This window comes from Eubalaena glacialis, chromosome 3 (genome assembly GCF_028564815.1).
Source record: "Eubalaena glacialis isolate mEubGla1 chromosome 3, mEubGla1.1.hap2.+ XY, whole genome shotgun sequence".
NCBI classification, from domain to species: Eukaryota; Metazoa; Chordata; class Mammalia; order Artiodactyla; family Balaenidae; genus Eubalaena; species Eubalaena glacialis.
Genome location: NC_083718.1, coordinates 13,796,471 through 13,821,435, shown reverse-complemented (window position 1 = coordinate 13,821,435; position 24,965 = coordinate 13,796,471).

The window sequence follows — 24,965 nt, the reverse complement described above, 5'->3', positions numbered from 1 at the left end:
AATTACTAAGAGTAACATTGATGTATGTAAGATAGTTTATTTTGGCAAAGTATCCTTTTATAATTTGGCCACAAATGTCCTTTTAGCTTCATCTGCAATTACTCCAATAAACCCTATAAAACTGACTTTTCCTTGAAACTGCATTCTACCTCATAGAATACACATATGCTATTGCCTCTGCCAGGAATGCTCTTTCCATCTTACCAATTTGGACATTTCCTATTCACACTTCAAGACTAATGTTGAACTTGTGATTGTGAAAAACAATATGAGCTCTGACATAAACATATGGTAGTTCTCAAACATTTATAAATTTGCTTCTAAGTTCAACTATGCAAGCCTAGCTATATCTTTTATGAGTCCAGAATTTGAGACAAAAGGGTTCAGAATGCCCTACATACTCTAAAAAGTAGATTGGAAAATAGTCACTATGACTGAGAAACCCTTAGAGCCAAGTTGCAAATTTCTTTTCTCTATTTAAAAAGGAAATTCTTATCTGCATTCTTTGGGTTTCAAATGGGTTGTTAAAAATATGGTGAACATAAATATAAATTTAGATCTTTTAACTTTCTTATATTGATTTAAGAAAAATTCTTATTGAAAATAAATTTCCAAATGCCCAAGATTTCAGTTACCTTTTCTTTCATACAGTCTGTTGAAAAAAAAAAAAATTTTTTTTTTTTTTGTGGAGATTAAATTTGTCTCTGCTCTTGTCCATATGGCAACATTTTTTTTTCTTCTGATCAGATTCCACTCTTTTCTCATATCTAGAGATGTATTAAGATGGAACATTTTTGCTTGAACTTAATGTGATCTTCAACACTTTTAACCCTCAGTTTACCTATATATCAAATTTGAAGAGTGAGAGTGAGGTTTAGAGTATGAAAAATCAAAAGTGAAATTAAAATTTCACCAGTACATTGATACATTTTGGAAAGGCTTTGTAACTGATAGTAGTTTAAATATTCTTTCTCGGGCAAAATAGTTGCCATTCACATATTTTGAAATTACATATGGCAGAAATGCTAAAGCTGGTCTTAAGATTAACTATACATTTAAAAATCCAGAGAAATACAGTCTGTCTCATGTTAACAAGCACGATAAAGCCAGAATCATATTTTAAAGTTTCTTAGACAGCATTACAAATGGTAAAAATAATAAAAGCATTCACAAATATTACTTGTTAGAGCAATTAACAAGTACATGCACTATACCTATACCATTTGTAGCACTTATCATTTTGCATTTAATTACATGCCATTCCTCACTTTCTTAGGAGAGTGTCAATTCTTTACAATGAAGATCATAACTTATTCATCATTACATATTTAACAACTAAATACTAATAAGATAGTAATAATAATAATAACAACTGAAGTTAGGTTTTTTAAGTTTACTAAGCAGGTACTATGTTCAGTCTATTGTTTGTTTTACTAATTTAATCCTTTAAAAACCTATAAAGTAATTATGTTTAATCCTCTTTTGCAGAACATATATGTGGTTTTAAAGAGATTAAGAAATTTGCCCAACATCACACCACCGGAAAATGGAGGATCTCCTTTAAACCCAGACGTTTTTATTATAGAGCCCATACTCTTAAACTTTACACTGTGACACAATTTATTTACTCATTCAACAAGTAGGTGGAAAATGTACTGTATCTGTCAGATATTACAAGATACCAGGATGCATCAGTGAATAAGACAAAATCTATACTATCACGGATCTTACATCACAGGAAATAGGAAAGAATTCAAACAATAAACAGGTATATAAAAAATATACAAGGAAATATCATAATAGTATGAAAAAAGTTCATGACAGTATCTTTGAAAATATCAGTGAGATAATTTCCCTTAAATATAGACTAACATAACAAACAAGAAAAATGAAAATTCTTAACAGATTGAAAACACTTAAGATGAATTTAAACTTTAAAATACAGCTACAAAAAAAAGCAATGGGACAGTTTTATGGTGATGTAGACTTTTATCAACTTTTAAATGTTTTAAAGTGATGTACAGTTTTACTGTCCATAAAGGAACTATTATTTCCTACATTGTACAAATAGTTTTCGAGTTAGAAAAAGAGGGAAAGCTCCCTGGGTATTTTACAAAGCTGCTAAAATATTCATTAAAAAGCCCAAAAAGAAATTGAGAAATCAAAATTATCAGTCGACCTCAGTTATGAAAAAGATGCCATGAGTCTAAAGAAAATATTATTAATGAAGCCAGGAAACACACACACACACACACACACACACAGATGTATATACACACTGCATGATCAACATAAAAAATATATATCTGGAGAACATATTATGGCTAAGTACTGAGACTTTTGCTTTATATCACTGTATTAACAGATAAAAGGAGAAAACAAATGTGGTTACTTCAACTATGGCAGAAAACTATTTATTAAAATATAGCAGACATAATTCTTTTAAAAAGCCAAGGGGATAAAAATTCCTTTTAGAAAATTAGGAGGAAATAAAATCTTCCCTATGCTAATAAAAACATTAAAATACACAGCAAACATTATACTATTCATGAAACAGTAGAATTAGTCCATTTAAAGAAAACATGAAAAAATCCACCATTTTACTAAGGGGCTGAGTCAGCAAAGTAGGATATGAGTGAAAAAATAAAAGTATAATGATTGGAAATAGGAAGAAATAAACCTGGATACATTTTAGAGGATATGATTGTCTACAGAGAAAGTAAAAGAAAATCCACAAACTATTGGAATTAGAAATTAAAAGTATTCCCATCTACCATAAAGAGGTATAAAATCCAATTTTAAACAATACCATTTATAAAGCCCGACAGAGGAAGAAAATACTGTATGATACCACTTATATGTGGAATCTAAAAAATACAACAAACTAGTGAATATAACAAAAAGAAGCAACTCACAGATATAGAGAACAAACTAATGGTTACCAGGGTAAGGGTGGAGGCAGGGTAGGGGTGGGGAAGTGGGAAGTACAAACTATTGGGTGTCTTTCTCTGACTGACTTCACTCAGTATGACAATCTCTAGGTCCATCCATGTTGCTACACAGTACTGTACATAAAATAGATAACTAATAAGAACCTACGGTATAGCACAAGGAACTCTACTCAATACTCTGTAATCACCTCTATGGGAAAAGAATCTAAAAAAGAGTGGATATATGTACATGTATGACTGATTCACATTGCTGTACACTTGAAACTAACACAACATTGTAAATCAACTATACTCTAATAAAAATTAATTTAAAAAAAACTACTGGGTATAAGATAGCCTCAAGGATGTATTGTACAACACAGGGAAATATAACCAATATTTTGTAATAACTGTAAATGGAAAGCAACCTTTAAAAATTGTATAAAAATTTTAAAAATTAAATAAAAACAATATCATTTATATATAATTCCTTACCCCTTCAGTGTATGCTGAACAAAGTGACTTCCTTCCAAAGAGTATATAATAGAAAGAGTTAAAAAAAAATAAAAGGAATAGCTTTGCAGTGGGGAAACCTGACAAACGTTACCTCAAGCCAAGTGATCAAGGTTAACGGCAATAATGATAGTCATGTTGATAGTACATCCTTTTGACATGATGGATGAAAATGGCATTAATCTCTCTGTCTCCCTTCCAGAAATCCACAACTCTAGTTTAATTTTTAGAAAAACATCAGACAAACTCCAACTGAGAATACCTAAAAACACCTTAGTAGTACTCTTCAAAACTTTTGAGATGACCAAAATAAGGAAAGTCTGGGAAACTAATCAGAGAAGGACAAAGAGTCTTAAGGGCTAAATGCAACTTGACATCCTGCATAAGATCCTGGAACAGAAAACGTTCATTAGAGAAAACTAACAAAATCCAAAAATGTTTGGAGCTTAGTTAATAACAATATATTAAATATTGGTTGGTTAATCGTGATAAATGTACCATAGTGCTGTAAGATAATATGTAACAGGGGAAACTGGGTTTGGGGTATATGGCAATTCTATTACATTTTCCATTCATCAGTACATCTAAAACTATTATAAAATGAAAAGCTTATTTTGAAATGCCATTTATACCAAAGGATACAATTCAGCAAGGAACAAAACTAATAAATATGTTGACAGTTTACTAAGATCATTGAAGAAAACAGAAGAAAGTAAAATAAGAACTAAGAAGTATATGAATAGGAAGACTAAAAATTGTAAAAATAGATATTTCCCTAGTTAATCTGAATTACATGCAAAATTACAATTTGCATTTTCTTCAAAGAACTGGTAAATTTATTCTAAAATTCATATTGAAAAATAAAACCAAGAATAGAGGTTAACCAAGCAAACATGCTTCCAACATCCTTACAGCTATTTGGGTTTTTGATATATGTCAGAATGGCATTATGAAGTAGGAAGGAAAATACTTGTTATTCAGTACATTGTTGGAGATAATTGCCCATCCACACTGAGGGGTGCAAGGGATAGTACATAAAAGTATGTCTCCACATCACATCAAACTGCAATTAAATTCCAGGTAAATTAATACTCAAATGCAGCAATGTGGATATCAAAATTGTAAAATAATTTTAAAGAAAGTAAGAGAATTCTTTTGATAACATCAGATAATTCCAACACGCAAAGCAAGAAAAGACTTTCACCTGTAGGTGAAAGGAAACATTGCAATGAAAACTAAAACTACCCACTAAACTAGAATTTCCCAGACGTGCTCTCATATTGAGTTAAAAAAGAGAATATAGCAAGCTTTCACAGAAAAGATTTTATAGAGTGCTGTTTTAAAGTTTTGGCTTGACTTTAAGAATACTGAATTTTCTTACACAATTGTTAAATATTGCCCCATTTCAAACCCACTTTTCTATATGATCGGCTTTGTGATAAGGAAGCTATGAGTCTGCAAACCACATTTTTCCTTTGCCAGTTGACTCCCTCTTATTCTAACGATACAGGGTACTAAGAGGTTGGAAGCCTGGAGAAGGAAGAAGGAACACATTGCCTTCCTCTTTGCTTCCTTTTTCTGTTTTCTCTTTCGCTTCCTGTCAGCATCCCTTTTGGAGCCTGTTTTTTTCCTTCATTTTCTTTTCTTGCCACCTTTCCAGCAGTAGTTTGTTCCAATTTTCAGTGTGCCAACAATTGCGGAACCAGCCTCATAGGTGGTTCAGAGACGACAGTGCCAGCCAGCTGGAGTCCCTTCTATGAGGTCCGGTCCCCGGTCCCAGGGGTCCCTCTCCCAACCTTCACACATTAGAAATTCTCACACTTCTTTTTGGTAGTTGCTTCCCATTGTTTCCACCTGTGTGATATTTCTGTGTTTCATTTTTGCCTTTTTATTTTTTTTAACATCTTTATTGGAGTATAATTGCTTTACAATGGTGTGTTAGTTTCTGCTTTATAACAAAGTGAATCATAAATACGTATACATATATCCCCATATCTCCTCCCTCTGGCGTCTCCCTCCCACCCTTCCTATCCCACCCCTCTAGGTGGTCACAAAGCACCGAGCTGATCTCCCTGTGCTATGCGGCTGCTTCCCACTAGCTATCTATTTTACATTTGGTAGTGTATATATGTCCATGCCACTCTCTCACTTCGTCCCAGCTTACCCTTCCCCCTCCCTGTGTCCTCAAGTCCATTCTCTACGTCTGCGTCTTTATTCCTGTCCTGCCCCTAGGTTCCTCAGAACCATTTTTTTTTATATATATAGATTCCATATATATGTGTTAGCATATGGTATTTATTTTCCTCTTTCTGACTTACTTCACTCTGCATGACAGACTCTAGGTCCATCCACCTCACTACAAATAACTCAATTTCGTTTCTTTTTATGGCTGAGTAATATTCCATTGAATATATGTGCCATATCTTCTTTATCCATTCATCTGTTGATGGACACTTAGGTTGCTTCCATGTCCTGGCTATTGTAAATAGAGCTGCAATGAATATTGTGGTACATGACTCTTTTTGAATTACGGTTTTCTCAGGGTATATGTCCAGGAGTGGGATTGCTGGGTCGTATGGTAGTTCTATTTTTAGCTTTTTAAGGAACATCCATACTGTTCTCCATAGTGGCTGTATCACTTTACATTCCCACCAACAGTGCAAGAGGGTTCCCTTTTCTCCACACCCTCTCCAGCATTTGTTGTTTGTAGATTTTCTGATGATGCCCATTCTGACCGGTTTGAGGTGATACCTCATTGTAGTTTTGATTTGCATTTCTCTAATAATTAGTGATGTTGAGCAGTTTTTCATGTGCTTCTTGGCCATCTGTATGTCTTCTTTGGAGAAATGTCTATTTAGGTCTTCTGCCCATTTTTGGATTGGGTTGTTTGTTTCTTTAATATTGAGCTGCATGAGCTGTTTATATATTTTGGAGATTAATCCTTTGTCCGTTGATTCGTTTGCAAATATTTTCTCCCATTCTCAGGGTTGTCTTTTCGCCTTGTTTATGATTTCCTTTGTTGTGCAAAAGCTTATAAGTTTCATTAGGTTCCATTTGTTTATTTTTGTTTTTATTTCCATTTCTCTAGGAGGTGAGTCAAAAAGGATCTTGCTGTGATTTATGTCATAATGATTCTTTATGTTGACATATACTAAACCATTATTGAATTATTAAAATAAATGGAATTGGTTTTCCTTTCTGCACTTTTACTGATTCAAGAAAAATTTAAAGTTTTCTTTGGTTTTAACAATATTTTTCTTCAACCAAAATTTTTTTCTGTTATCTATTTCTAGAAAAGTAAAACCACATAAGATATCTGTTTCTGTTTTTACCCTAGCAACCTAAAAAATGAACCAAAGGTGGACTTTCATATATTATATAAATAAACATCTATTAATTTTACTGAATATATTTGTCAACAATCTAAACTGTTGCCCATCTGAAGCTTTTGTCAAGGAGGAAGTTTATGGACCCAGAAATAGAGAAACAAGTTTAACTTTGGTGCCAATATGACTTTGCCAATGTCTTGATTATCAGGAATAAGTTTAACTAATTATCGTATAGCTGAATCTATCCAATATATTACCAATATACTATCCAGTATTTTTAAATTGGATGTTATTTATTTAGGACTTTTGCAACATGGATTTTTTATTAGTTTGTGAAAATATATGACTTTTTAAATCATATAATTCAAAACAGTTTAAAGACCTCGTGAAATTATTGTATTGACTCCTTGATCTTTCTGCATGGATTGTGCTAATTAAATTTTAGTCTTTCAAGCGTATGTTATAATCTAGTGCAATGGCATATAAAATTTTATGTAGGATTCAGTGTTCATAATACTCTCATAGGATCCACTGTACCACTGAAATTAAACTAATAATGCTGAAAAGGACGTTTACCTTCAAGATCCCTGTGGCACTTTAAAAGATCAATCAACTTGGCACTTTTGAAAATTTAAATTAAATTGATGATGTCTCATTACACTATGATGATTATGATTACATAGAAGCAGAAAACAAATCTTAAGGAAACTAGCTCTGAAAGGCTAACTGATAGAAAATATGATAGATGCAGAGTGTAGGTATTGTGATTTTTGTTCACCACTGATAGAGTAATCATTTTAATTTTCTCTTTATTAATATCTGAAAAAGAGACAAAAATATTTAAAATAAGACAAAAGAAAAGCAGTTGAATTTTAAATATAAAAATTGTAGGTTTACTTATAATACTAATTTATTATTCAAATAATAATTTCAGAATAAGTCCAAAATTATTTAATTTTAGATTATAAACTATAAGTATATACTCACATTGTTTATATACCAAAGTATAAATGATGATTCTAAAACTGTATTTTTTTTTTACCATATTCACCATTTTTAAGTGTACAGTTCAGTGTGTATTAAATACATTAATAATGCTCTGCAACCATTACCACCATCCATCTCCAAAATTCTTTTCATCTTATAAAACTGAAACTCTTATTTCCATAAACTCTATATCCATAAAATAATAACTCCCCATCTCCCTTCCCCCAGCCCCTGGCAAGTGCCTTCTACTTGCTGTATGCTCTAAATACCTTATGTAAGTGAACTCATACAGTATTTGTTTTTTTGTGGCTGGCTTATTTCACTTAGTATAATGTCCGCAAGGTTCATTCATGCTGGGAGAAAATGTTAGAATTTCATTCCTTTTTTCAGGCTGAATAATATACCATTGCATGTATATACCACATTTTGTAAAACTGTCTTTTTTTTAACAAAAACAATTATCAACCAAAATTACAGCTTAAACAATTAACAATTTATTGATATCACTTAATGGTAATTTATTTTCCTTTAAAATTTTATATACAGTTAGAATGAGAAAAAAATTAATCATTTTAATTGATGCAAAAGGATGTTTTCTAAAGGTCAATATCCATTATTGATTTTAAAAGCTTAGTTAATTCAGATTAGAATATTTTCTTTACCTAAGATATATGGTTTCAAATTCCACTCTATGTATTAGTCAATATAAGAGGGATGACAATGCTAGAATTTGAAGTTCTAGCAATTAAAAAAATACAATTATGAAGTAAAATTGAATGGAGAAGGCAAAACAATCATTTGTATCTAGTACTTACTGTGCATATTCTGGCAATAACTAGTTAAAACTCCATTTAAAAAGGAATCATATTTAGAGTTGAAACAAGAAAAAGTAAGGCACTAATTAAAAATAAATTTATTTGGAAATAAGCAGGACAAATATGAAGGAATATTTAATAATTTATTGATAAACATGAGCTATGAGAGACAAATGTATTATAGGAATGAAAATACTGTAAATATAAAAATTATATTAGAATCCTAAAGGCCTTTCTTTTTTTTTTTGGCAAAAAGCACTGGACAAATAAGTGATTCCTGAATCATGCACAGCTTCCTCAGCACCCAGCTCCCTTAGCAATGTGGGCTTCTCCAGCACCAGGCTCCAAGCAGCACTCGGCAGCCAGCAGCTTTCCCCAATACTCCCCTATCCCCTCTAGGCTGTTTTGTAGCAGAGTTCCTCTAGTGAGACATCATCCTTTGAACAGAACTCCCAGACACTCTAGAGGAGGCATTGAAAGACTACGGCCTGCATGCCAAATCAAGCCACCAGGTGCTTTTGTAAAGTTTCACTGAAACCTAGCTACAACCATTCCTCTAGTCAGTACCGGGAAGTTTCGCATTCCAACTGCGAAACTGAGTAATTATGACAGAGACTGTGTGTCCCACAAAGCCTACAATATTTACCATATGGCCTTTACAGAAAAGTTTGCCAACTCTTGTCGGAGAAGATGGATTTCTAGCAAGATCATAGGTCAGATTTCCATAAAGTTCTGTTGGCCGTGCTCCCTCCAATAAAATCTGAATCTAACCTCTGTGAGTGAGGGCTTCATCTTCATGAGTCTAGCTCAGCACCTAGGGGTGGTAACTGCTCTTTCTATCTACTCTTTCTATATTCTCCAGAGTTCCATGTACCTCTTACTAGCCAATCACTCATGACTTCAATTCCATGTTATAATTAATCATTCCTAATGTTAAACATTTCCTGTTCAAATAATTCTATGATGTCTCTTTCCTCACTGGACCTTGACTGATATACAATGAATATTATTTTTCCTCCCTTTATCTTTAATCTATATGCGTCTTTTATTTAACATGGTTTTCCTGTAGACAACATATAGTTTGTTTTTTCCTTCTTTTTAAATTTTGTTTACAGTCTATCCATCTGTACTTTTTAAATGAGGTGTTTGACCATTTATTTTTAGTGTAAAATATTAGTAGGGTTGGATTTAAGCCTACCATCTTGCTCTTTGTTTTCTCTTTTCTCCATGTGTTTTTTGTTTCTTGTTTTTCTCTCTTTTCTGTCTTCTTTTGGATTAGTTGAAGATTTTGGGATTCCTTTTGCCTCATTAATATTTAATAATAATTACTTAATATATTTTGTCCAATTTTCTAGTTGTTTATGACAGGAAGAGAAATCTAGTTCCTCTTACCACATCATGGATAGAAGTTTAATCCAAAAAAAAATTTTTTTTACATTGTATTTTTTCTGGATTTGTATAAAATTAGTTCAGCTTCATACAAAAGAAGAAATGCTCGAAACAAGAAATAATGATAAATGAATGAATAAATGCCAAAATTATGGAAAAAGAAAAAGTGTTGGAGATCAGGCTGCCTTAAAATTTATAAGAATACATGAGAACATAGGATAAAGCCACAGATAAGTTTGCATTAGTGAAGAACCAGACTAATGTATCATCCTATTTAATTGAATATGGAATCCAGAATGAGATGACAGTATTTATGAGAACTTGACAGGTGATAAAAACACCAGTTTATTAATGGGAGAGAGTAGATTACTTACTGCTGGTACAGATAGTTATAGAAATAAAGTAAAATGAATTAGACTTTTATCTCTATTAAAAAATAAATTTAAAATACCATAAAGGCTTAATTTCTTTAAAATTATAGAAAATCTTTAAAACTATCTAAGACCTAACATAAACTAGAGGCTGGTGGAATGTTGCTAACTCTATTAGTTCAGAGAGTCTATATTTTTCTACTACAACAACCCCCAAATCTTAGTGGCTTATAAAAAGAAAAACCTATATTTCATCATGCTGTGTATACATCATGGGTTGTCTGGGGCTCTCTGCCATATTTCACCATTCTGACACCACAGCTGATGTGAAAATTACCATCATAAATGATGTTGGTTTCTGTGGTACACTGGCTTAAAAAACTCTCCTTGAAGTGAGAGTTGCCTTTTCTGCTCACATTTCATTGGCCAAAGCAACTCACGTGCCAATACCTAACTTTAAAAGAAAAAAAGTAAAGTCCTAATATATGCCAAGAAAGGAACAGGAAATATTTGTTCAATACTTCTAATAAATACCTCACAAACAAACTTTACACACACACATATTTGTATCACCACTGATACACTAAACAAAGTCAATAGACAAATGAAGGATCTGAAAAAAAGTATAAAATAGATAATTTATTATTACCTCTAATGTATGAATATAATAGGAAACTGACCAAAACATATACAAATGTTCATAGCCCCATTAAAATTAGACCAAAGGTAACAACAGAATCTACAGTGATCTAACACAAACATCCAATAAATAAGTGTAAATAAACTCAAATTTACTCTCAGTCAGGACAATAGATAATAAACTATTAATAAGCTATATCATCCCATCTAGATAAGACAGATAAATAAAAAGAACTATGTCTGGTGGTGACATGAAGAAAATTTTCTGACAGAAAAGTGAAATGTTACCACCTTATGAGAAAGCAGCATCTATTAAAATTAAACATAACATATTGCATATAAAGGAGGAATGTTACTCCAAGAAACTGACTCCATGGAACTAAAAGCATTGATTGAGAAAGACCTGTTGCTACGAACTGAATTGAGTCCTTTCAAAAAATCATGTTGAAGCTCTGTTCCCAGTACCTTAGAATGTGACTATATTTGGAGATACCTTGGAGATTAATTACCTTTAATGAGGTAATTAAGGTTAAATGAGGTCATAAATGTGAAGCCCTAATCCAGTATAACTAGTGCTCTTATAAGAAAAGGAAGAAATACAAGGAATTTCCACACAGAGGAAAGACCATGGAAGGACAGCAAGGAGGCAGCCATCTGCAAACCAAGAAGAGAGGTCTCAGGAGAAACCAAACCTGCCAACACCTTGATCTTGGACTTTAACCTACAGAACTATGAGAAATAAATTTATGCTATTTAAGTCACTCAGTCTGTGTATTTTGTTATGGCAGCCCTAGCAGACAGTCATACCTATATACAGGCATAAAGATGTTTATTGTAGGAGTGTCCATACTTGTAAGAAAAACTAAGGAAAAAAAAAAGAATACTTGTGTACAGAGAAATAGCTGAAAATATTGTGGTATATTCACATTATGAAATATGATGTGGACCTTACAAAGAATAATTATATCTATATACCAGATGACATGGTTAGAGTTCAGTCAAGCTTTTTTGAGTGAGAAAATGTAGATGTAAAAAAGTTACTATAATCTGATGTGGTCTGATTTTTGTAAGCTTTTGTGAAAGCCAACTATACTATAATGAACTATAAAAGTATACTTGGTTTTCACAAAAGTTTACAAAAATCAGACCATCATAGTCACGTTTTTACATCTCTAGATGTACTCTAGCTGTTGCTTCCTCTGAGAAGTCTTTCTTTATTCCACAAGTGTGGTTCAGCTTCTGTAACTATGTATGCACCTCCATGGAATGACTCATACTAAATCAGTTGTGCAATTTTCAAAGGTTAATAAATGAGGGAAATTAAGAGGTTTAAAAAAATCTTTCTATGATTATTCTTCAAACTTACTGTGAAAATATTTGTGACAAAAGCTGAATTTGTAAAGCAGTGGCTTATTATTCTTTGAACAATAAAACCAGCAGATTCTATTTATTCTTTTTTTGAGAGATTCAGAAGTCAAAGATCAAACAACAGTTGTCACAAATTTTTAAAGATAAACTTTGAATAAATAAATTAAATAATACTTGAGAAGATAATTTACATTGTTAACTTGCAATGGGAGCAAAACAAGTAAGTTCTAAAATTAGTTGTAGCTGGAAATCTATAGCCTATATTTACAACAAAATAATTTGAGTAAGAATAGATAATGTAATATAAAATTTATTTTCTTATTCAACAGTTTTAATTTATGATCTTGGTAACAAACAAATAAGTACACTCTGAGGGAGAAACTTTTAGTCTTTTCCTAAGAATATCGTAGTAAAGAAATAAGCTGAAATCACTTTCAAATGAGGTAATTTAAACAAGAAAGAGAGAAAGAGAAAGGCAGGAAGAGAGAGAGAATAAACATTTTCTTCCCCAAATTTCAATCCTCAGATAATAAAAAATAGACTCACAAAACTAAAGTAGATGATAGTACTAAGTGCAGTGAATCTTTATATTGCTTTTAGAGTCCATCATTTTTCCCAGTTATGGTACTTTTGTTCCAAAATTTCCATTTGGGTCTTCTTCATATCTTTTTTCTTTTTCTTTGCCTATTTTTCCATTTATTTTCATGTGTTTCAACAGTTTCATAACTGATTGTTACATTTTATGACGGCTGCTTTAAAATCTTCATCAAATTATTCTAACATCTGTATCATCTCCATATTTGCATCTATTGATTGTCTTTGTCATTCTGTTTGAGAGCTCCCTGATTCTTGGTATAAGTGATTTTCCATTGAAACGTGGGTATTTTGAGTAGTGTGGTATAAGACTCAGGATCATGTTTAAATTTCGAGTTTCAAGAGGCCTCCTCTGCCACCACTTTTGCAGGTGAAGGGGATGCCCTCTGGTTACTGCCAGGTGTGTGGGGACATCCAGGCTTCCATGTGACACTGCTGGAGGAAGGGGGGCATGACTTGTTCCTGTATGGAGGTGATGAAAGTCTGGGCCCCTCACTCTTCCTTCTCAGGCACCACGCTGGCAGGCCTGGGGCAGCATCTCAACAGGCTGGCAAGCGGGTGAGTCTAAGTTCTCCACTCAGCTCTGCGCAGGGCTGGAACCAGCCACAGAATTTGTTTGTTTTGTGTATTTGTTGGAGTGGTTATTGTCTAAAAGTTATTGTCTTGATAGACTGTTTCTTTCCTGGATTTTTTTTTTTTTTTTTTTTTAAATTATTTATTTATTTATTTTTATTTATGGCTGTGTTGGGTCTTCGTTTCTGTGCGAGGACTTTCTCCAGTTGCGGCGAGCGGGGGCCCCTCTTCATCGCGGTGCGCGGGCCTCTCACTATCGCGGCCTCTCTTGTTGCGGGGCACAGGCTCCAGACGCGCAGGCTCAGTAGTTGTGGCTCACGGGCCTAGTTGCTCCGCGGCATGTGGGATCTTCCCAGACCAGGGCTCGAACCCGTGTCCCCTGCATTGGCAGGCAGATTCTCAACCACTGCGCCACCAGGGAAGCCCCTTCCTGGATTTTTGACCAGACAGACCAGACTTTGGGGAGATCTTTTTGGTCTGTACCTATTAGTATTTCCAGGTGTCCTGCTTCTCCTGTTCCCAGCCTGGCTACACAAGGTGAATGCAGCACTTAAGAAACTTAGCACCGTGCCATTCCTCGGGTGTTGAGATCTCTCGTTAATGTGCCTTTTTCTCTCCACCTCTCAGAGCCTTTTTATGTCTGTTTTCTATAAGATGTCCACAGGTTTCAGTTGTAATTAGTGGGAGGAATAGGGAAACACATCTAGAAATTGGACTTACACTGTTTTCAAAAGAAATATTAGCCATTCTTTTCTCTTTAAGTTTGCAAGGACATATGAGAAAAAATTATCAAGAACACTGAGAACTCTACTACACACTTTTTGTTTGTTTTTCTTCCTGAGGATTTGCAATCGAATTATCCTTGGATATTACACAGGAGGCTGTCCCTGGAGTTGTGTTATTGCTCCTGATCTAGGACTGCTCACTGGTCTCTCCAGCATCCCACCTTTCATATTTCACTATCAGATTGGAGGTAGAAATGTGTAAGTTGCATCCAGGCTGAGGCAGTCTAAGAGCAAAATCAGACAGTTGGCAATTTTTTTTCTTTCCTCTGTGCCAACTTTGGCCTATTTGCCGCTATCTTTCCTTTCTTGTAGTTTTCTCTTCAGTAGCTATCCTAAGTCCTTCTGTGGCCCCTGCTTTCTGTGCAATCCTATTGCAGAAGATAGCATGACTGTGATAGAGGAAAATCCTTCTTTCTCTATTCTTTCTTCTGCTCAATTAAATATACTTAACCGCTGTTTCTCTCTCCAGGGGTTCTTTTTGACAGCTAATTATCTAATTCAAACTGATAAGACACTGGGTTGTTAAACCTCTCAAGTCATATATTTTGATTTAACAAAGATTTTTTCTGAAGGCCGTCATAACTCAAAGGAGTTTCTGAAACAGGAACATTGGGCAGAGCGTTGGACCCACAGGAGTAGTGAGGTTATTGAAGAGATTGATTTTGTGCTTAAAAAGTCTGGTATCTCATAACTCACAATTTATAGCTGGTGCTCTGGCTCTGCTGTAAGGATGCTTGCCCACTGTCACATACCAGGTAAGCAGAAGTCTTCTGGGGGAATCAGCATCCATGTCCCGTCTACGTGTACTGGAAATGCCTTGAGACAAATAGAATTTTGCCCCCTGCATGTACTGTACTTTCTCCCCTTCCACCTTTTTAATTGGCATTGAAGCTTATTTAAGTGTCAATGAGGAACATTCCTAAAATTTTGATAAGGCAAAAGAGAATGACTAATGACTGTAGTCTATTAAAATCACTACTATCATCCACTCTCTTGGAATTGCTTTTGCTGGAAGGGACCATAAAGCTGAGTCTAGTAAAAATAAACAGACAACCAGAAAACTCCATTTTTAGAGCAAACAGAGACTTAAGATGTTAAATAAAATAGTCAAATCACATTTTTCTCTATCCTTACTTGCTCCCTTAGTTAATAACTCCCTCCCTCCCTTTCACTTTTCTTATTTCTTCCTTTTCTTCCTCTTTGTCTTCTTTTTCTCTCATACCTTCCTTACTCTCTCTTACCTCCTTCTTCTCACTTCTATATATATGCTTTCTCTAAAAGAGGACTATCTTAGCCATTGGCCGTTCCCCTGTGTGTCTTATATTTACCTATAAGGGAAGAGTGAGCTATGACTCATGAAGTTCAGATAATTCATGAATTAGCATCAGCATTCTTGCTCTGGATACTGTCCCATCCCTCACAGAACCAGCATTTTGGTCCTGCAAGCATCACTTAACTAAATATAAATGGTTCTTGACTCTTGCACTTAGAACACAATCTTAGCCTGAATTCCCTTCCATCCAAGAGATGTGTTTTGTAAATTCTACATCTATTGAAGCAGACAGATGTATTTCAAACTAATTCCAATGAGAAAGCATAGACAATAAAAATCCTCACAAACATTTTAACAGGTTTTTGGAAAGAAGTCACTAGTGTACATATTCTAGAACTGGGCAATATTTTCCCCCATCTTTTATAACTGAACAAATAGGCAATTATTGTTAAAGGAATACTGAATTAATCTTAATCATTCTAATACTAATTGATACTTTTATTGGGCTGCTAGTATGTCTAAGGAATTGTGTTAGAAAAAGTACACAGGTTCTAATCCAAACAACAAACTTACAAAGGTAGATTTTAGAAATTCAATTTAAGTATTGAGGAACTCGAGGTTCAGGAGTTAAGGTACTTGTCCATAAGTCACAGCTATTGCGGCAACACTCTGGGGGCCATGCAAGATCTTGTTTTCCATTTGTAGCCACAAAGTAAACCTGGTGGCTAGAATTGCAGCCATTTAGAGTTGCAGGTCTAAAGATGTCTTTGTGAATGAAGAGATACCACGTTATCTTTGCTCTTTTCCCTTTGCTGCCAGCCTTTCCATTAAATTGAATATAACTGCAAAAATCAGATTTGAGGATTATCTATGGATTTCATTTTCTATCTTCCTCCAAGATAAGAAAAAACTGGCTATATCTGTAACAAATTTTTCACTTTCTTAACTAATTTATTTATTTATTAGGATTTCTATAATACTTCCCTTCTAGATATGTTGGGACATTTTAGAATGTAACATTTTGAAATTTGAGAATGTTATCTGTTTAAATGGCTCCATATATATAGAATGTTTTTACATGATCATGAGTAAGGTGATCAAAAGGACTCAAAATGTTACCTAATAAATTTAAGAATTGAAAGTTTATTTTTAAATATGACATGATTATATTAAACACACGTACTTGAAGAAAGTTACTAGTATACTAAGTTTAACTTTACTTTTACCTCCATTATTTTATATTTCTAACGTGGTAAATTTGGAGTTAGCTACAGAATTCAATTTTATTGATTGACAGACCAGTTAAAAGAGAAAAAAATGTATAGATGTGTATTTTTCAAGAAAAATAATTTATATGTACACATTCATCTATGTGACAAGTGCAATATTATCATTATCGTATTATTTCTAACACAAAGTAAGGTATTTGACAAGAAGACTATAAAGTGAAAGACCTTTAAAATAATCACTAGAGATTGATTAAATTATGGAAAATCGTACTGTTGTTTTGATGACTATTTTACATAATATTCATTTTCAAGAAAACAGTACACAAGCTTTCTTATTTTCAGTCTCAAATTTGCTCACATAAATACTCATTAGAATAAAGCATTAATATTTAGTTTATAGATAAAATTAAATTCCAAACAGGTTGCTGCCCTTGAATCCTTTCTATAAAAAAAAAAAAAAAGTGCATCTACTGTGACCCTTCTTTTTAGAAGCACTCTGTGACTATGGGCAGATCATTTAAACCCTCTGAACTTCTGCTTCCTCTTCTTTAAAAAATGATAATAATCACCAGTCTGGTCTATCTAAAAGGTCGTTTCAGGACCAAAGATGCTGATATAAGTAAAAATGCCTTGAAGAACTATATAACCCTATGCAAGCAGGAGTTATTATAATAAATATGCAAACAGAATTGTTAGTCATGGTATAACTTTTGATGGTCACTGGAATAAAATTCCTAATAACTGATTGTACTACTTTTTAGTCAATCTTTAACCATTGGAAATACATCACATTCTCTCATGTGCATTTCTATAAACAATAATAGATAACACTAGCATTACTTGATATGATGATAAGTCACAGTGCAGAAAACACCTTTCTATTCATACCATTCGTGAGCATAGCAACCAGTATTTATAACAAAAAAATAATAAGAATGATTTCTGGGGGAGAGGGAGTTGTCAGCCTGGACAGAGTAGGTATAAACATGTCCTCATTATGTTTCAAAACCAGAAAGGTCACTCCTCTTCTTAATTGTATGTGAAGGTGTAATGTATCTCTCCATAGGTAGATACATAGATAAACAGTAAATAAGCACATACTTTATTTTTAATAATATTCTATTAACGTCTAATTCAGGCAAGTGACAAAGGTTTATCTTTGGGAAAATAAAGCTATTTATTTAGAGATCCACTAAGGCATACCAATTTTACTTGTTATTCTATTTTGTAAAAGTCCAGAAAACACCTATAATAGTTTATTTTAAAAAATCAGTAGCTATTTTATATATGTATCTTTTACTCTGATAATCATGCATTAGTTTTTTGATATATTTCTAATGTGCTTTGGAAGAATTGCTCTCTCTCAGTGTTTTTGTTACACATACTATAGCATTTATCAGAGGAATGTAATTGTTTGTGTATATACCCTTCACTTCTAATAGATTAGATTTTTTAAGAGTAGGGAAGCATTTTTTTTTTTTTCATCACCAGAAGCTACCCCATTTGTTAGGTACTTAGGTACTTAAAAAAATATTTGTATGCTGTGAAATTATAAAGAAGTAGAAAATAGAATTAATATGGAATAAAACATATTTGGCATTAGAATTAGTAATTTCCGACAGGGGAAAACAGAAAAACTGATAAAGAGAGAAAAAGAACCATAGAAGGACAGCAATTTAGAACCAGTTCTCTTAGAGCCACTCAGGCATATATCTTTTGCTCCCCCAAATGTTACTAATTTACAAGACAATATAATAAATCATGTTAGGTTTTAATGACTCAGCAAAATGAGAAAGCTGTAAATCATCTCAAAAAATTTATAGAGACAGTGAAGGGTATATTACAACCAAAATCCTTAAAAATATGTTATTAAAAATACATGTTCATCACTAGAGTACTGAAAACACAAATTATTTTTATTTTCCTCCTTTTAATATTTTCTAGAGTGATTTGTATCAATATGACTTATATTTTAAATTTACTGTCATAATATTATTTATTTTTAGTTTTGTAGTTTAGGAGCTTACAAAGTTAGGATTCAATTATCTAGTAAAAGTACTTACATGGTGCTTAAGAAATGCAGAGGTGTGTATGAGAGAGAGAGTGAGAGTGTGTGTGTGTGTGTGTGTGTGTATGCATGGGTGGAAACACTCAATAGTCTCTTTTGAATATGTAGATAAAAAAAGAATAGTCATTAGTAAATGTTTACAAATTGAAAGAAAAAGAACAGGTTTCATGAAATTAAGAATCTTTTAAAAAATGGTTTATACATGGGAGATTAAAATATAAAAATGAGGGCCCTAAGATATTTTACCAGACATACAAACATTTAGAAAAGTACTAGCTAACTGATATATTTAACTGGGTGATTTCTGTTCTTATTCAGTCACCTTTCCATTAGTATGCAAATGTGAACACTTTGGAGCTCAGCTAATGGGTTTAAAGAAATCAAAAGTTACCTTTCTAATCTCATAGTTAACTGTGAGGCAGAACGAATGTTCTAATTACCTAAGGGGTTGAAATTATTCATGTACGGCAAGATTTAATTGATCCAGATACATCCTGTAAGTAGAAGATAATACCAGCTCTAAAGGAGTCTTCCCTCCAAAGAGCTGATGGAATTCTATGGTGACAATAGGGAAAATAAAGAATCTTTACCTTTCTTATAATTTCCTAATTTGCTCGGTAAAGCTTGATAACCTGTATCTGTCTCGAAGGGTTGGTTCCACAGCCTCACTTTATTGGTATGGACCTAGATATCATACTTTCACATGTTTAGACATGCCCTGGAGGAGGAGTTAGCACACTTTTTCTGTAAAAAGGTCACATAGTAAAAATGTAGGCTCTGCAGACCATATGGCTTCTGTTGCAACTATTCAACTTTGTAGTTGTATGGAAAGCAGTCAAAAACAATACCTAGAGGAATGGGCTAGCCGTGTTCTAATAAAACTTTATTAACGAAACAAGACACTTGTCTACAAGCCATAAGTGACAACTCCCCAGATTAAAGCCTGTCTCTAACATAACTAAAATGTCTAATGCTTAGAAATAATTTTATCTTCTACTCATCCACCTCATTCTTTTCAACATAAAAGATATAAAGTTCTAATAAACTTGTATTCAGAGAATTTCAATATATTCAGCATTGCATATATTGAATCTATTCTCACATGGCTTTTCATAATAGGAAATATTAGTTTTAAAAAAGAGTAGGTATTTTAGTAAGACTGTTCTGCAACTCATGTAATTTCTAAGTAAACCAGATTTCTCAGTGCACTGCATATTTCCAAACAATAATTTAGAGGATTTAAGCGTGTTCAGTCAGTCATTCTTGAGTAAATAATGAATACCTTAACGAATTCATTCAGCTCCCCAAAAGGCTAGATTCTATTAAGATGCTGATAAAGATGATTTATTTTAGCTTATTGAGAGACTGAATATATACAGGGACAATGACCAGACCACACAGGATAATAGAACTCTGACCCACAACTTCTACAGCAACAAAACCTGGGAAGTCAAACCACAACCTCTGCAGCAAATAGCTCAGAAAGGTCAGAACTTGGTCAATGATGACCAGCCTCCCTATTTTTTACCCCCTCCTTCCAATACAGGACTAACCAGAGAATATGCTCCACAAATCAACCAAATAAGATGTCCCACTTCTAGGTAGCCTGCATCCAGCTTCCCCATGCCAATAATCTCCAACTAGAACAATACCTGAAGCCTTCCTTTTTTTTTTTTCCCCCCCCCCCACTATAAAGCTTTCTTACTCCACTGCCTGCCTTTGAGTGCCTAATAGACATAAATGATGGGGGCTGACTCCCATGCTGTAAAAAACTCTGAATAAATAGCCTCTGGTTGGTCTTACTGGGGGAATCTTTGTATATTTCCACACTACAATCTTCACAAAGAATCAAAGTTGTGTAGATCTCAAAGTGGAAATATTACCACTCATAACTTGGTGACATTGGGCACTCTTAAAGTCTCCTGTACTTACTACAAATTCTTCATTTAAAGGTGTAATTGAAGACAGAGAAAACATAACAATACTGTTCGTACACATGAATAACCTGACAAGTAACAAATGGAATGCATTGTTTGAAAGACGTGTGGCCTGACGGATGGTTCCAAGTCTAATGTCAAAGGACTATCTTTATCTGGGATGGCTCAGAAAGCTATTTTTTCCTATTCTTAAAATCCTTCCCCAACTTCCATCCAACTTCTGAGGACACCTCAGAATACATATGCTTCTTGCTTATTACCCATTTTAGCCCCACACTGGAATTCTCTGAGAAACTTTGGAGAAAGTACCAATGCCTCGACTCCACTTCACTCTAAAAGAGTTGATTTAGAAGCTGAGTGTTGGACTTGACATAAATCAGTATTTTATAAAAAGTTTTCTTGAAGAATAATATACACACAGTGACGATCACATATAATCAATATCTTAAATGCACCCCAAGTTGATCATACTACGATAGAGCCAGAGTTGAGAACCCCTGGACCAGACAATATGTTTCCATCTATGTACCCAAGGACACACCCCCATCAACTCATGTAGGTAATCCTCCTACAAATTTGCATTGTTTTCTAATATTTTATGTTGACTTATCTTTGAGTAAAGGTCTTGATGATATGTTGATCAAGGAGGATGCTCTTTAACATTTTAGTCAATACCAATATGTTTCAGTTTGTAATAGTGCTTGTATGAAACTGTGCCCCTGTCAAATTTTAAAAAAATTCTCCAATATTTAACTTCTGTGTACTTTACTATGCCTGCTAGAACATTTACCAGGAAACATATTTAATGAACCACAAAAATATGCTGTGCTTATAAAAGTGTACTGTTAGAGTAGGTTGTATCAAAATCATGAGGGGCAGTGGGACTCCTGATAAAAAGCGCCTAATTTGGGATTTTCTCCAAACGTACTGAATTAGAATCTATATATATAGAACCTTGAACTCTGCCTTTAAAGAACTCCACATAATTCTACTGTGTTGAAATCTGATAATCCCCTAATTCACTTTAAATCAGTTCAATATTTTCTAAATTACTAAAGTGTGCAAGATAATGTGAAGGATAAGAAAATAAATGGAAGTATAATCTAGCACCTCTGTAATTTTATAGTTATTTTAATATATTTTGCTTTCTTTCTTGGCTTAATAACACTGACCCTCCAGCCCTATAAACAGAAGTATTTTGCACACAAACATTAATTATAGTATAATTTAACAACCTCATTACTTGGTTTTAAGCTATGCACCTATATAACTTCAAAAATATAGTTGTTGGGACATCAATATCCAAACCATCTGTACGTCTCTTCAAGACCCCTTTCCTAGTAAAGGAGAAATATTACTTATAAAATAACGTATGCAAATCAAAGAGGTAGTGAATATCAGGCACTTCTCAGCATTTTTATATATTATTTAATTTATTCTCAAATTTTTTCTAAATACTATTATTTCCATTTTATAGACAAAGAAGCTTGGGTGTTAAAGAGATTTTAAAAACTTGGTCAATGTTTCACAAAGGGGCAATAACTGAGGTTATTATATATTATATAAGTCAATATACTGTAATGGTCAGTGTACTTACCAAAGTGCTCAACTGTTCAAACTGAAAGTCAACAACTCAGCCCACACTTTATTTTTGAGAATGGACATAATGAACATACTAGAAATCATCTTTCTCATTTTAGTGTTTAATTCCAAAGTTTCTAAAGCAAAATGTTTTGAAAGTCACATCAAAACTCCAAATCTATTGTTTTTGAGTCTGCTTTTTAACGTACAGTATATTTCTATTATGTCATGAATATATTCATCTTTCTATATACAATGAATATTCAGAACTTTAAGGAATTCTTTCACGAGAGCAATTACACCAAGGGTTAGAAATTCACTGGAAATTTTTATCAAAAAAGAAAGGATGTGAGTTTTCACTGATTACATTTTTTATCATGAGTAGTATTTTACTGTATCTTTAGTGGGTAATAGAGTAATTGAGAGTATTAGTAATAACAGTAGACACTAATTCTGTATATCATTTTGTGTCTGTACTGTGAGGATGAACTAAGAATACACTGGTTTTAATTTTATCTCAGAATCTGTTCTTTAATTATATGATGTGGTGAATTCACCCACATATTTATGCTCAAAACATAATTTCTTATGTAATTCAACCCATTAAAGAGTATTTTTGGATAATAACAAAATTTATCTAACTTCAGCACAAATAAAACTAGAGAAAATGGGACTATTTAAGTAACAAAAGGAATTTTTTCTATGGAAAATTCACTGCTTTATTTGAATAATGTTTAAGATTTTTTTTATATCTTTATTGGAGTATAATTGCTTTACAATGTTTTGTTAGTTTCTCCTGCATAACAAAGTGAATCAGCCATACGTATACATATATCCCCATATCCCTTCCCTCTTGGGTCTCCCTCCCACCCTCCCTATCCCACCCCTCTAGGTGGTCACAAAGCACCAAGCTGATCTCCCTGTGTTATGTGGCTGCTTCCCACTAGCTATCTATTTTACATTTGGTAGTGTATATATGTCCATGCCACTCTCTCACTTTGTCCCAGTTCACCATTCCCCCCTCCCCGTGTCCTCAAGTCCATTCTCTACATCTGCATCTTTATTCCTGTCCTGCCCCTAGTTTCTTCAGAATCATTTTTTTTTTTTTGATTCCATAGTTGGTGGGAATGTAAATTGATATAGCCACTATGGAGAATAGTATGGAGGTTCCTTAAAAAACTAAAAATAGAACTACCATATCACCCAGCAATCCCACTACTGAGCATATACCCTGAGAAAACCATAATTCAAAAAGAGTCATGAGTCATGTACCACAATGTTCACTGCAGCACTATTTACAATAGCCGGGCATGGAAGCAACCTAAGTGTCCATTGACAGATGAATGGATAATGAATAATGTTTAAGATTTTTAATGTCCAATATTTTGAACGACTAAATTATTTGAAGATTTATGAGGTGAATAAAAAATTTTAGTACTGGAGATTAAAATCATTTAGTCTAACTCCATATTGGCAGTAATTAAACTGAAAGCCTGAGAAATCAAGCCATATTGACTTGATAAAGGTCAGAAATCTAGTTATCAGTAGACTTTAGATTGAAACCGTGATTTGTACAATTTTTCTATAATCCATTGTTCCTAAAATAGATCAAATAAAGAGTATAGAAGATAAATAAATTTCTATTATTAAAAAAGAAATGAAAGCTAACCATTATTAAGGACTTTCCACAAGTCAGACATACTACAAGTCACTTCAACATCAACCATCTTATTTAATCCTCCCAATAGCTTTAACTAGGAAGGCATTACTAATACCACCTTACAGATGAAAAAACTGAGACCCAGTAAGATTAATCTTTCCTAAGTCACACAGGTAATAAGTATCAGACACAAAAATAGAAGCCAGACAGTTGGAAAAGAGAGGAAATACCCTAAGACCCCGACTAATTTGTCATCCATTAGCCAAACTCCACTTAGTCTGCTTGGCAAATGGTATCGCCCTTTTTTTCAAACGTGCTGACCAATGTCCAGGTTTATCAAATGCCACACATAACACATATAAGTAAAACTCTTTACTGCTCCACCTTCACAAACTCTTCTGGGTAATCAATCACCTATGGACCACAATGGACTAGGGAAGTGGTATCTAGTCTATTAATCTCCATACTGAGAAAGTCAGAATGACTTAGCCCTTCTGCCCCATATGAACTAAATATACATGAAAGTATTATTTATTATTTCTCCATTTTGGAAAGTCTCCTTTAGGATAAAGGTAAAGCACAATTACTGAGAGACATTAGCCAAAATAAGTGTGCCTCTATTCCATTCTGTGAGAAAACATAAAAGACTGGCAGATGATCCATCTGTAGATGACTAAGTCCATATTTCAAAAATGAATTGTGGATAAAGAACCAAAGATATTACCCATATTCTCAAAATTGGTGATTTTTCTATTTTTGGTTTCAAGAAAATCTAGTTTTGTTAAAGTTTCCAAGAATGAAGAGGAGCCTATGGAGTTGGATCTTACTCATTTTTATACTGCAATGAGAAAGCATGTACTCAGATCCTCAAAGCCGCATGATCCTGGATGAGACACTTTATGTCTTGGCCTTATTTCCTCAGTT